The 11,071-nt window shown below is 43.8% G+C and overlaps 1 protein-coding gene across 1 annotated transcript in view; it reads right to left on the reverse strand.

The window, feature by feature from the left end:
* LOC142572598 (uncharacterized) overlaps window positions 1-11,071 on the reverse strand; it is a 291,788-nt gene that overhangs the window by 166,790 nt on the left and 113,927 nt on the right. The window lies entirely within an intron of this gene.

Here is an 11,071-nt window from a genome sequence, read left to right on the forward strand (position 1 = left end):
CAAAGGCTCCGAAGGTATTTTCGAGCAACCTTAAGAGTAATATATGAACGCCTATAGCTCTCACATTAACTAAGCTATATCAAGCCTAACAGCAGGTTCAGAACAATTCCGTGCAGTACGATTGAGGATGTACAGTTCATTCAGTTATTCCCTTTGATATCATCCTACAACTTCTACCATGACAAATAAACGCAGAAGTTACTTTCGTAATGGAGAGCGGTTGGTATACGTAGACACTCTACTCCATAATTCTGCTCTTCTTTTAGTCTGCAAAGACACACCCTAACTATAGGGCTCCTGCAGTCCACCCACTAGAAAAATAACCGCTCCTTTGTCCGCAATGTACTCACACCACAGACTGTACCATGTCCTCAGCAATACGACTTGTAATTGGTTCATGGAATATTAACCATTCTAAATGGCACTGGTGTTAATGCAACAGTTTGCTTAGCTTGTATGCTTCGTGTGGTGGTGTATCTGTCCGTATAACTTCATGTGTCATCGGGACTCTTCATACTATACTAGAGAAACCGCTCAAGTATTCCTTAAGGAGCTTCACTCTGTCTTTTCTCTTGCTCCTTGATTGGGAAATTCTTATGCTTCCTTTTGTGTTCGTTTCTTTTTACACTTACATATTCGTAAGATATGGAGCGCACGTTTAAATTACGCCATTTTCGATTCGAAGCAAATTTTTCTTCCCAGCTGCTGCTTTTTGGCACGTTCGTTCAATATTCTGGAATGAAAAAAAAATGCGCCTGCAAATATTTAAACCTGTTCTTTACACCTCCACCAGCACAATATGAGCGAGTAATGTTCACCTACATCTAGATGTTACAAGCGCTTATTCGAACACAAAAAAAAAAAATGTTAAAGCCAATTGCAGACATTTTTTTAACATTCCTCTCAAGGTATTTTCTCAGGCAGTAAGCCACTCCACGTTATCCCTTACAAAGGTGAAGTAAGTTAAGCCAATGGTAGTCTTCTTCTTTCTAGGCGGGGGAATTCGGTAGAGGAAGCGAGGGTATAAGAAGAGGCGAGGGAGAGCAGCTTCGCTCCGTTACGGCGCTGTCGCCCGGCTCGCTGGCATACCGAGTCGTGAGCCCCTTGGCAGGATCAGGCGCCCTTGAGGAGAAGGGGGACGACATAATCTCCAAAGCCGGTCGGTTGTGCAAGAGAAGTGGCAGCCTCGGCCCCTCTCCTCGCCGCACGTGTCGGTCTGCCTAACACCTTGAGAAAAACGAAAGACAAATCGGTGAAAAAAAAGATTGCTGTTGTTGAACGCGGTTAAACCATGTTTCTCTAGCGATTGCTCGGTTTTGCTTGCCTTGGGAAAGGGCGAGACTATTGATTTGCAGAGACGTAGTTTTTTTTTTTTTTTGTAGCAGCAACTACCGCATCTACGATTGCACTACGACATACAGATGCTGCTTGGCGCCGTCGGCGCGAACGTGCAGTGAACGAGGATGCTGCCAGCGCCTCTGGTGGCGGTGGCACTAAAGACTGACCTTGAGCCGCTGTTCGTTTTCACTCCACAACTCATTAAACAGGCTAAAAGTCCCAGTTTTAGCTCGGCTGAGCTTGAAGGTCAGATTTACGGAGCCTGGCGATATATTTTTTTTTTTTTTTGGGGGGGGGGGGGGGGGGCTGTGCCTCAAGTAGTAGAGCTATTGATCTAAAAAGGAGGATGCGCAGTGTTTACGACCGTCGTTTCGTCAGCAAACGATATCATAAGTGTTTCTCAATTAGCCCTGCTTGTTTTCATGTATGAAATTTTAGTTTGAGTGCTATCACCACCCACTTCGAGGCCTGCTCAGCGGAACGATACCTATTAGAGAGACGCATTGTCTCTGCCTATTCTGCCACAAATATTTATGGAAGTGTGGCGCTGTTTGTGTTGCAAGCAAGGTGATGTTAGGAAAGGCGCTGGCCAGCAGTGCCAACGTTGATCCTTCAGAAGATCAGCATTTTCGTTCCCTCAACGTCAGCGGTGATCAAAGGTAACAAGCTTTCCCGCGCCACGTAGAGAGCTTGTAAAGATGTACCAGACAAGGTTTTATACCGACAATGAAAAGCTCATTGCATCGTATACTTGTTATCAGTAGTTGAGACAGCATACCATGTGCGACGAAATTTACCACTGGGCCCTACTGTGCGATTCCTGTAACATAAGCCAAGCATTCAAAAAGTCTGCGCATGTGAGTAGCCGTGTGCCATTGAAATTTTGCGACTCTATACAGTGGTCTAGACGTAGAACAAATCGTTCACGTAGGCACCCGCCTACATAAACCATCCGACATGTCTCGTAGGGCCTGCAGTGCCTTCGTACCGTCTGAAAGGCTATGCATTGGCAACGTAATCGCCAGTCCACTCGGGCATTAGCTCGTGTGTACGACAAACGCTGATTACGCAGTAGCCATGAAGTTACGTTATAACTGCGCGCATAAAAACGAATGGCTAGCAGTTATAAGGTAAGAGAACTCGCTTATTGACCGCAGAACTGTCTGTCTGACAGGAACGCATGATAACTTACATTTAGAACCAATAAAGAGTCATACTATTCAGCTGTATCAAAATTTAAAACTAGCTTTTTTTTAAGTTCTCGAATGAAACTTCAAAACCGCGTTCTATATAATCTGAAGCGTTTCTCGCTCAAAAGAGCATTTCTTGCACGTGTGCGGAAACCAACGCTCAAAATTTCGAAGATTTAGTTTGCCAGAATACTGAGGCGTTGTGTTTGGTTAAACTGGGATGCTATAATGTAAAGCTATTCCAAAGTTTTCTCTTCCAATTCTACAATCATCCCTCAACGATAGGCCAAAAAATTTGTGGGCCACCGCATCTGCACCTCTCTGTCACGCGGCGTCAAGATAACCGCGAAAACGCCCTATCTAATAGGATATGTGCGCACTGATGTGCATGATTAGACCAAACCTAACAAAATAACTTCTCATTTGACGTCTTTTTCACAAAAAAGGCATCCTGTGGCCGACTGCTTTTGGTCAAACGCCTTCGGACTGCACCCACTTCACCTGTCTCTTACGAGACGTCACAATACCACAGGAACTCACAGCGTCAAAGTGGCGTGGACACGTTAAAGACGCATTAATATACCGAACAAAACTCTTTTTTTTCTGAATCACCGGAGATTGCCCCGCTCTGGAAACAATAGGAGATGGCTGCCCGTCGATCGCTCTGGCACTGGCTACTGAAAGCTGCCGGGGCGCATGGGTTTATTTGAGTAAAATAAAACATTTTGCGTGGCAGTATAACGTTATCGAACCCTTTCGGCACGTGTACAACGTCGCTCTCCCAACTCTTCTTTACTGAGGATCTGTTTCAGCGGAATTTTTAACCTTCCGTTGCATGCTGCCGCGATTTTCGACCAGGCATCACAAGCTAAGTAAAGGGAAGCGGATCAATCGCAAACGCCGGCACCACCCTCCTCATCCGGTTATCTACTTCCACTAGGCTGGTTCGACCTTATCGGAACCCTCTCCCCTTGAGCGTGCTCCTCGCCTCTTGTCAGCCAGTTAGATATAAAAAACTGATCAACATAGGCAATGCTATTGGCTTAAAAACAAAAAAAGTGACATCCTATAAACAAGAAGCGTGTTTGATTGGGCTTTTGAAGCAACGCTGCGGCTTACCACCCGATGCTTGCGTCGGGAATTACGCAAGTTTGACGCCAGATGATTAGAATAAAAACAGATTAGAATAGTTTTACGTTATAGGGATCCTGGACCTATGGCAGAGAAACTTGAAATCTGAGCAACATAACTTCGCACGTTCGATGCGCTATTCAATTTCTGCGATTCAATATCTGCTAAAAATTGTACTTCTTAGCAGGACCTCATCCTATATTCGTTCAAATTTCGCGTGCTACGCTAATTAGTAAATATCAATTATTAGTACACACTTCTGCATTCATGCATTCTTTTTTTCTTGCTCGATTGTGTATACTGGCGACAGGACTTGACTTTATCGAGGGCATCACGGCTTCTCGTAAGAAGTTCAAGGTGCCCGTAGTATGCTACGGTTGGTCCAGCCAACGTCCGAGCCCGATGAACTACAGAGTGGAGGTTGTCCCCCTGGACATGTGCACTTTTGTTGGGCTGGCCTTCGTTGGCATCGACGAAAGGACCTTTGACTTTAATAACATAATTCCAGAATACCAGGAAGACGAACGTAAGTATCATCTTGTTTCTATTAACTTCCGTTAGTTGATTTACAGTGGCAACGGTTGTCGAGCTGACAAAGCAACAAAGGACTGTCCCGTTTCGCTTCTGTCCAAATAGGAGTTCTCTCGGGGGTGCACTAAAGACATTTCAGTGTTCAAAATTTTTTGACTATTTGTGGCTAAGCTTCTTGTATATACTTTGAAGTATACTTGGCGTTTAAGTTGCGACTTTCTTTATAATGCGAAAGTTGCGTAATGCCAGACAAAATTAACATTTTTGTGTTGGTCAAAAGGCTCTAGCACTAGCGGTTATAAACTTTGTGTGAGAGTTATCAATAAAATTGTCAATGTTAAAAAAGCGATCGTTAACTTTGTAATTAGTAACAGAAAGCTCGACGCAACAACATGGCCCAGAGTGACGCAGCTAATCACGCATAGTCGCTTCTTCGTCTCGTCCAACGAGAACCAGAGCTCCGCCCGGCTTTCAGACTGGCGCGCAATGCACAACTGCCGAACTCAGTGCGGAAGATCAGCCAAGTGCCGGATGCTGCACGAGAGTATTGTAGCATTCGTGCAAGCGATTGCACTGCAGTGTAACCGTCTTTATTCCGTATTCAGGTATTACTTCTGCACGTTACAGTTTCACCACGAATAACCAACTCACGCAATTCTCAGTTATTCTGCAGTTGTTTGGTCTCTTCGTTTGTTAAGTTTCTTTTCTCCTCCTCCTCCTCCTCCTATATCTCCACATCTACACATTATGATTAGTATCGACAGCATCAATCCAGAATTTGCTTCATATTGCTTTGCTATTGCATGAACGGAGGCGCGCAGCTTTCCGCGATACTCTGCTAGATCAGTGAGACCCTTGAACTGCGGAGCTCTTGACAAGCCTGCGTAGTTCGAAACATGTGAGAAAGGATGAAAAAATAAATAAAGAAAGAAAAAAGGAAGGAAAGAAAGAAAGGAAGGAAGGGAAAAGGAAAGAAAGAAATGGCTGATGGCTTATCTTTGGATAAGCACGAACTATTGTGCGCTTAGCGCCGTTATCCCTAGTTTTTCATAGTTTGCATTGCCAACTTGGGTTATCGGGTATGTGCCAGGCGTGTGTCGCTCTTGAATGAAGGTATTTGACAAAAGCGTGACATACTTCTCGGCTGTTTCCTTCGCCCGTTGAGTCCTCATAGCTTGAACGTTGGCGTCTACGCGCCGTTGTCGCTGTTCGGAAGTTTCATATACAGGTTCACGACATTTTCTCAACCTGTCGGCTTCCAACTTCTCTTGCTTAATGTCAGGATCAGTTGACGCATGCTCACGTTGTCGTTTCAGCAGTCGGTGTACGTGCGTTCCGTTGAGCCCGGTGCTCCGTGTCAACCAACCCTGATAGACCCGCCGCTTCATATATGGCCCATCTCCAAACATCACAACTGAGGCACTGCTAAACTAAGTATCTCTGAGACCAGACGATGGCGCGCGGTGCTTCCCCCAATGCCGGCCAGCTCGGCGGCTGGCCGAGAGCTGCTTCATATATATTCGTTGTAACTGTCGTGGCACGCGCGCTCTGATTGGCTGCGCCGTGAGAGATGGCAGCGCCTCATTGGCTGCAGGTAGTTACTCTCCTCCAACGTGTGACGTAGCTACTCCTTGCCTCCTTTCTACCGCGTGGCGCTGCTGTTGGCTGTTCATGGTCGCGCAGCGCACGGACATACACAAAATGGATTTCGCTGGATTTGAAGCCTTTGCGCTAGCGCACTAAAAGGGAAAGACAGGGAGGCTGACACCAGGTTGCATATCGTTTGCTACCGTACACTGGGTGAGGAAGAAGCAGGCAGAAAAAAATCAAAAGGAAGAACTAAATTGATAAAAAAATAGAACAGAAACTCCCCACTGTGGAATTGTTATAAGATGCACAGCAATCTTTGTAGTTATTATTTATGAAGCCTATACCATTGCTTCGGAAGCCCTTGAAACCAAGACTACCGTATTTTAAGAGACGAGCAATTGCAAAGACTACCATTTACGCTATAAAGATCTCCCCAGCAACCTCATGTCAACTACCAATCTTGTGTTTGGTAAATAAAACAAATGTTGCTGTTGTGCGTTTCTCTCGCATAATTTGCCTGCTGTAACGCTCGCCTTCTTGCTACTGCCTTCTTAAAAGCTTCTCCCTGTTGCTGCAGGCATAATTCTGCGGTTGCTTGCGTTATCTGCGCGTCCCTTGTCCGAGCAAGCTTTCTCTTGCATTCTGCGCCTCGGTGAGGCGCAACGGAAGGAAGGGAGGAAGGAAAACAAGATGTGAAATGCAGAGAGGTTAACCAGATTAAGTGTCCGGACTTCTGTACTAGACCTCGTGTGTTCGAGTCCTGCCGTCGCATAATGCTAGTGGTGTTTATTTATGTATAAAACAGCACGTTGTTTAACATGACGAGTTCACAAGGTCATGAAATCGTCTGAAGCCAGAAGGACATGTGCTAGGCAAATATATGCGCTAACCATCATCACTCCCATGATGGCTGCACCATCCCACTTGCAGCTCCTGTAGACACTAGCGCCAGAGTTCCCTCGTAATTATGCAATGAAATTCTACAGTTTGGGTTTTCGGCAGATATGCGTCAGCAGTTGGCGGTGTTCTGACCAAATGTCCACAAGTAGGTGGCGGTAAGCGTATAGAAGTTGGTGCGTTCACCCAATCAAGCCTACATGTCGCAAAGGCTTTTATGAGACACGAAACCGGATGGACGAACGGAACGGATAAATTACCCTGGGCACCTAGCCAAAAAATGCTACGCATTAATTAAGAACATTGTAAAGAATGTAAGGCAAGGTACGAAGACGTTTAGTCATAGAAGAAGAACTTTAGTGTCGTATAGAATATATACGGCAATCTAGCTTCGCTCACGGGACGCTGACGCCAGACGCCGACGTCGTATTTTCTGCGAGAAGGGGTCCTTAACGCTATCGTTAAAGGTGATTGATTATGCGCACACACGCGGCAGCGCGCATCTCTTGGAAACAATGTGGTTGTCTTAAAGCAGACACGATCTGCTTACTGTAAGTTCGAGTTATGGTTAGGGGTAGGATTTGGGAAGAATTTGGGAAGAATAAATGCATGCCTACGCGCATAAAACTACGCAGTGCGGCGCTTTCTTTCTTTAGGTTTTATATAAATGAGATCGTAAATATGCCACCTGAGCCATAAGGAAAAATTCAAGCGGGACGAAAATAAACATTGAACTTGCGCGATTACTTGAAATGTACAGTGCGATATTGTTGCACTTACGAATGTATGTAAGCTGTAGCTGAATATGATATTCCAGCTAACATTAGCACCCTGTTTGACGGTTCAAAGATTTAGAAAACACGGTGCTACATGAAATTTTATGTCCTACGGTATCCGCTCATCATACTTCTGACGACCGAACACCATAGGTCTTATAATTGTATTTTGCACCATGATTTTTTTTAAATCCTTGTTTTACAGTGAAGCTGTCTTTGGCTAGGATCTGGAAAACAAGATATGTCCGAGATGTCGACAAAAACAAATCATCATGTGGGCCAGCCCTGGTGATAGTGCACAAAGTGTCCAAGCTCAATGGCCCTTACCCTTGTGGGCTCGATGCGTATCAAAGCGTCGGTGTATGTGTATAACGTAAAAAAAATTAAAAAGTACAAAATTAGAAAAAGAGCAAAAAAGAAAATAAAACATTTGAAGATAATTAAAAAATACAAATACATAAAAACAATGAAGTTCAGTGTTTGGCGGAAGCCCGTCTCGTCGGGATGAAACGTGGTGAAAAAGTATAACAAAACCCGGGGCACTACGCCGACCAAAGTATATAAAGCTACTGTGGTAGGCGTAGTGCCCCGGGTTTCGTCTACCTTTTCACCAAAAAATTTAACAATACATAAGATAAAGACGAAACAAACAACGAAGTGAAGATGTTGACAAAAACAATATGCCAGAGCGCTGTCTGTGACGATGCGTGTCGAAACGTAAGTGTATGTGTAGAAAGTAAAATAAAGAGCAAAAAAAAAAGAAAAGAGGGAGAAGAAGGACAAACAAAAAAAATAAAAAGTAAAAGAAGAAATACAAATACAAATAAAAATAAATAAAGACGAAACAAACAACGAAGTTATGTGTTTGTATCTTTATTCAACCAATATAGCGTAACCACCATAAAGAGCTTAAAATAGCCATTGAGCAATACACCTTCGCTGGTCTTCCATCTTCCCATAGTGAAAGGGCTCTGAATTTTTTTGTTGGACAGCTTGGCTACAGTTAGCTGGGACAGACAGTAGAATTCCCCACCCGAGACCCATTCACGTGAATGCCGCAAGCCCATACTAGCACCTAGGCTCTGACTTGACCAAGTCTCCGTTTCTCATGCATATTAATAATAATATTTGGGGTTTTACGTGCCAAAACCACTTTCTGATTATGAGGCACGCCGTAGTGGAGGACTCCGGAAATTTCGACCACCTGGGGTTCTTTAACGTGCACCTAAATCTAAGCACACGGGTGTTTTCGCATTTCGCCCCCATCGAAATGCGGCCGCCGTGGCCGGGATTCGATCCCGCGACCTCGTGCTCAGCAGCCCAACACCATAGCCACTGAGCAACCACGGCGGGTCTCATGCATATTGAACACTTAAATGATACGAACACTTAAATGATACGAACACTTAAATTATAGTATTTCGCAAAGGAACTTGCGCTTTTGATTTAACGTAGTGATTGTTGTAGCACCAAAACAGTTTTTTATCCATTCTCGAAGTGGTCATTCGCTGAAATCTCTTACGGCAGGTTTGATGCCTTCATGTAGCAAACAACGGTTTGTACTGTAGAAGAATTGACATTTGGGGGAGTTAGTACTGGCTGAACATCTTGAAGGGGCAGCGCAAGATGACAAAAACAAATGGCAGGAAACACACAGGACATCACTGTCCTGCCTGTTTCCTGCCTTTTTGTCTTCGTCGTCTTGTTTTCCCCCTTCAAGATGTTAACCAAGGCTTTATGAGTCAGCCGTCTGCTCCTGAAAGTTCCCTTATGATGATAAAAAGGGTGTGCCCCATCCGCCGTCATGACCTTGTATGGCGCGAGCTAGCATTCCCAGGCTCAGATCTTGTAGACATTCGTAAATACCTAAGAGTGTGAACGTGCGAACAGCTGTCGCCTTATACCTGTCATTAAGACCAACGCACGTGTAATGCGCAGGATGTGGACGCGGCTCCCACCGACGACATGTTGTTTTTACTCCTAATTTATTTCTCGTTTCCTTATCATTTTCGCGTCTTAATTAACGCAACAAATAATTTTCCCCATGCTTTACTTGGTTTCATTATCGGTTCACGTCATATGGCTGTGAGTAACAAACAACCAGCGCCCTTGTTCCCCTCCCTTCTTATCGGCTTATCTTTGGAATGATGTTCATCAATGAAGTTTTAGGCCCTAAGAATATTGCCTCGCTCTTACGTTGCTACCTTAAAAGTTGAATGACTTCATCGTAAACGTTCATTATTAAATATTATTAGATATTTTTTAGTACATAAGTGAGTATTACAGCAGATTAACGGTTTAGAGAAATATGAAAAGGTAGAATGGGGTCAGCACTTTAGATTATTTTCTGCGTCCAACGAGAATTAATGATGGCGTCGCAATTGATAAAATATAATTACGATTGAAGGGTTTCGTTTCGCTGCGTGATTCTTTAGAGCTCAAATCACATCGTTAAAGAAGCTTCTCTCCATACTTCAAGTGAATAAATGTTCATTTTGTTTTAACGAAATCAGGACTCGTTTGTGTTCTTTGTAGAAATCAATATTCCTGAATGGTACTCCCTTTTGTAGATACTGGTTGCAGTCATTCTTTAATCCGGTTTTACTTTTCCGCGTATGCTGTCTAGTTCAGTCACTTCAATCTTCACAATACTCTCGAAGGGTTTCAAGTGAATTCAATTTAATAACAGTAAACAGCATAAGCACCTTCTGAAGTATTCGAACAATGACCAATGAAAAGATCGTTCGGACTAAAGGATGTGAAATTAAAAAGCGCGTTCATTGTGGCAAGAATGGTCGGAGGGAAGCATGCGGTACGGTCTGAAATAAATGCAATACATATTCAACGTCTGTGTTTCACTGAGCCGCAGTGAAAACCGAGTCGGCTTGATTTACATTCTTTTCCAACAGTAATTCATCTCGTGTCGTCCGTTCTTTCTAGCGCCTGTATATTCGTATTCTGCGACTCCCGCACGCCTCTGCGCATTTCTGAAGACGAAAACCTCACTACGGCACGACGACAGACTAATGGCTCCTCCATAGTGTCTAAGCGGAGGAACGCAAAGCTTCAACAGGCCGCAAACTACCACGCACGCACGCTTGTAAAAGCCGTCATTGGGTTTGTTCCAATTATGGCGAACAACATTTGAGATAGTCTACGTTGACAGTCGAGAAAACAGCTTCAAACGCAAGCAATCAAAGGTATGTCGAAGATGTCTGCGACGTGATGCCACCGGCACGGACAATGAAAAGCTAAGAACAAGACATGTGATCACTGTTTTGTGAACTTTTTACAGCGAAGCTGTATATGGCAAGGATTTTATGTATTTAAAGTGTTCGTGCGTCAATATTAAAAAAAATTTGCGCGTGGGCCGATCCCGGAAATGTGCGATACCGGGCCTACCCGCAGCGGAGGTGAAGCACGCCTGAAGCACTGCTCCAATAATAATAATAATAATAATAATAATAATAATAATAATAATAATAATAATAATAATAATAATAATAATAATAATAATAATAATAATAATAATAAATTAAATAAATCAGAAGGCATTGCCATATGCGCAAAGGACAAAATGTATGTATAACAACACACTCTTCACTCGCAAGAGGACAA

Source organism: Dermacentor variabilis, chromosome 2 (assembly GCF_050947875.1).
Source record: "Dermacentor variabilis isolate Ectoservices chromosome 2, ASM5094787v1, whole genome shotgun sequence".
NCBI classification, from domain to species: domain Eukaryota; kingdom Metazoa; phylum Arthropoda; class Arachnida; order Ixodida; family Ixodidae; genus Dermacentor; species Dermacentor variabilis.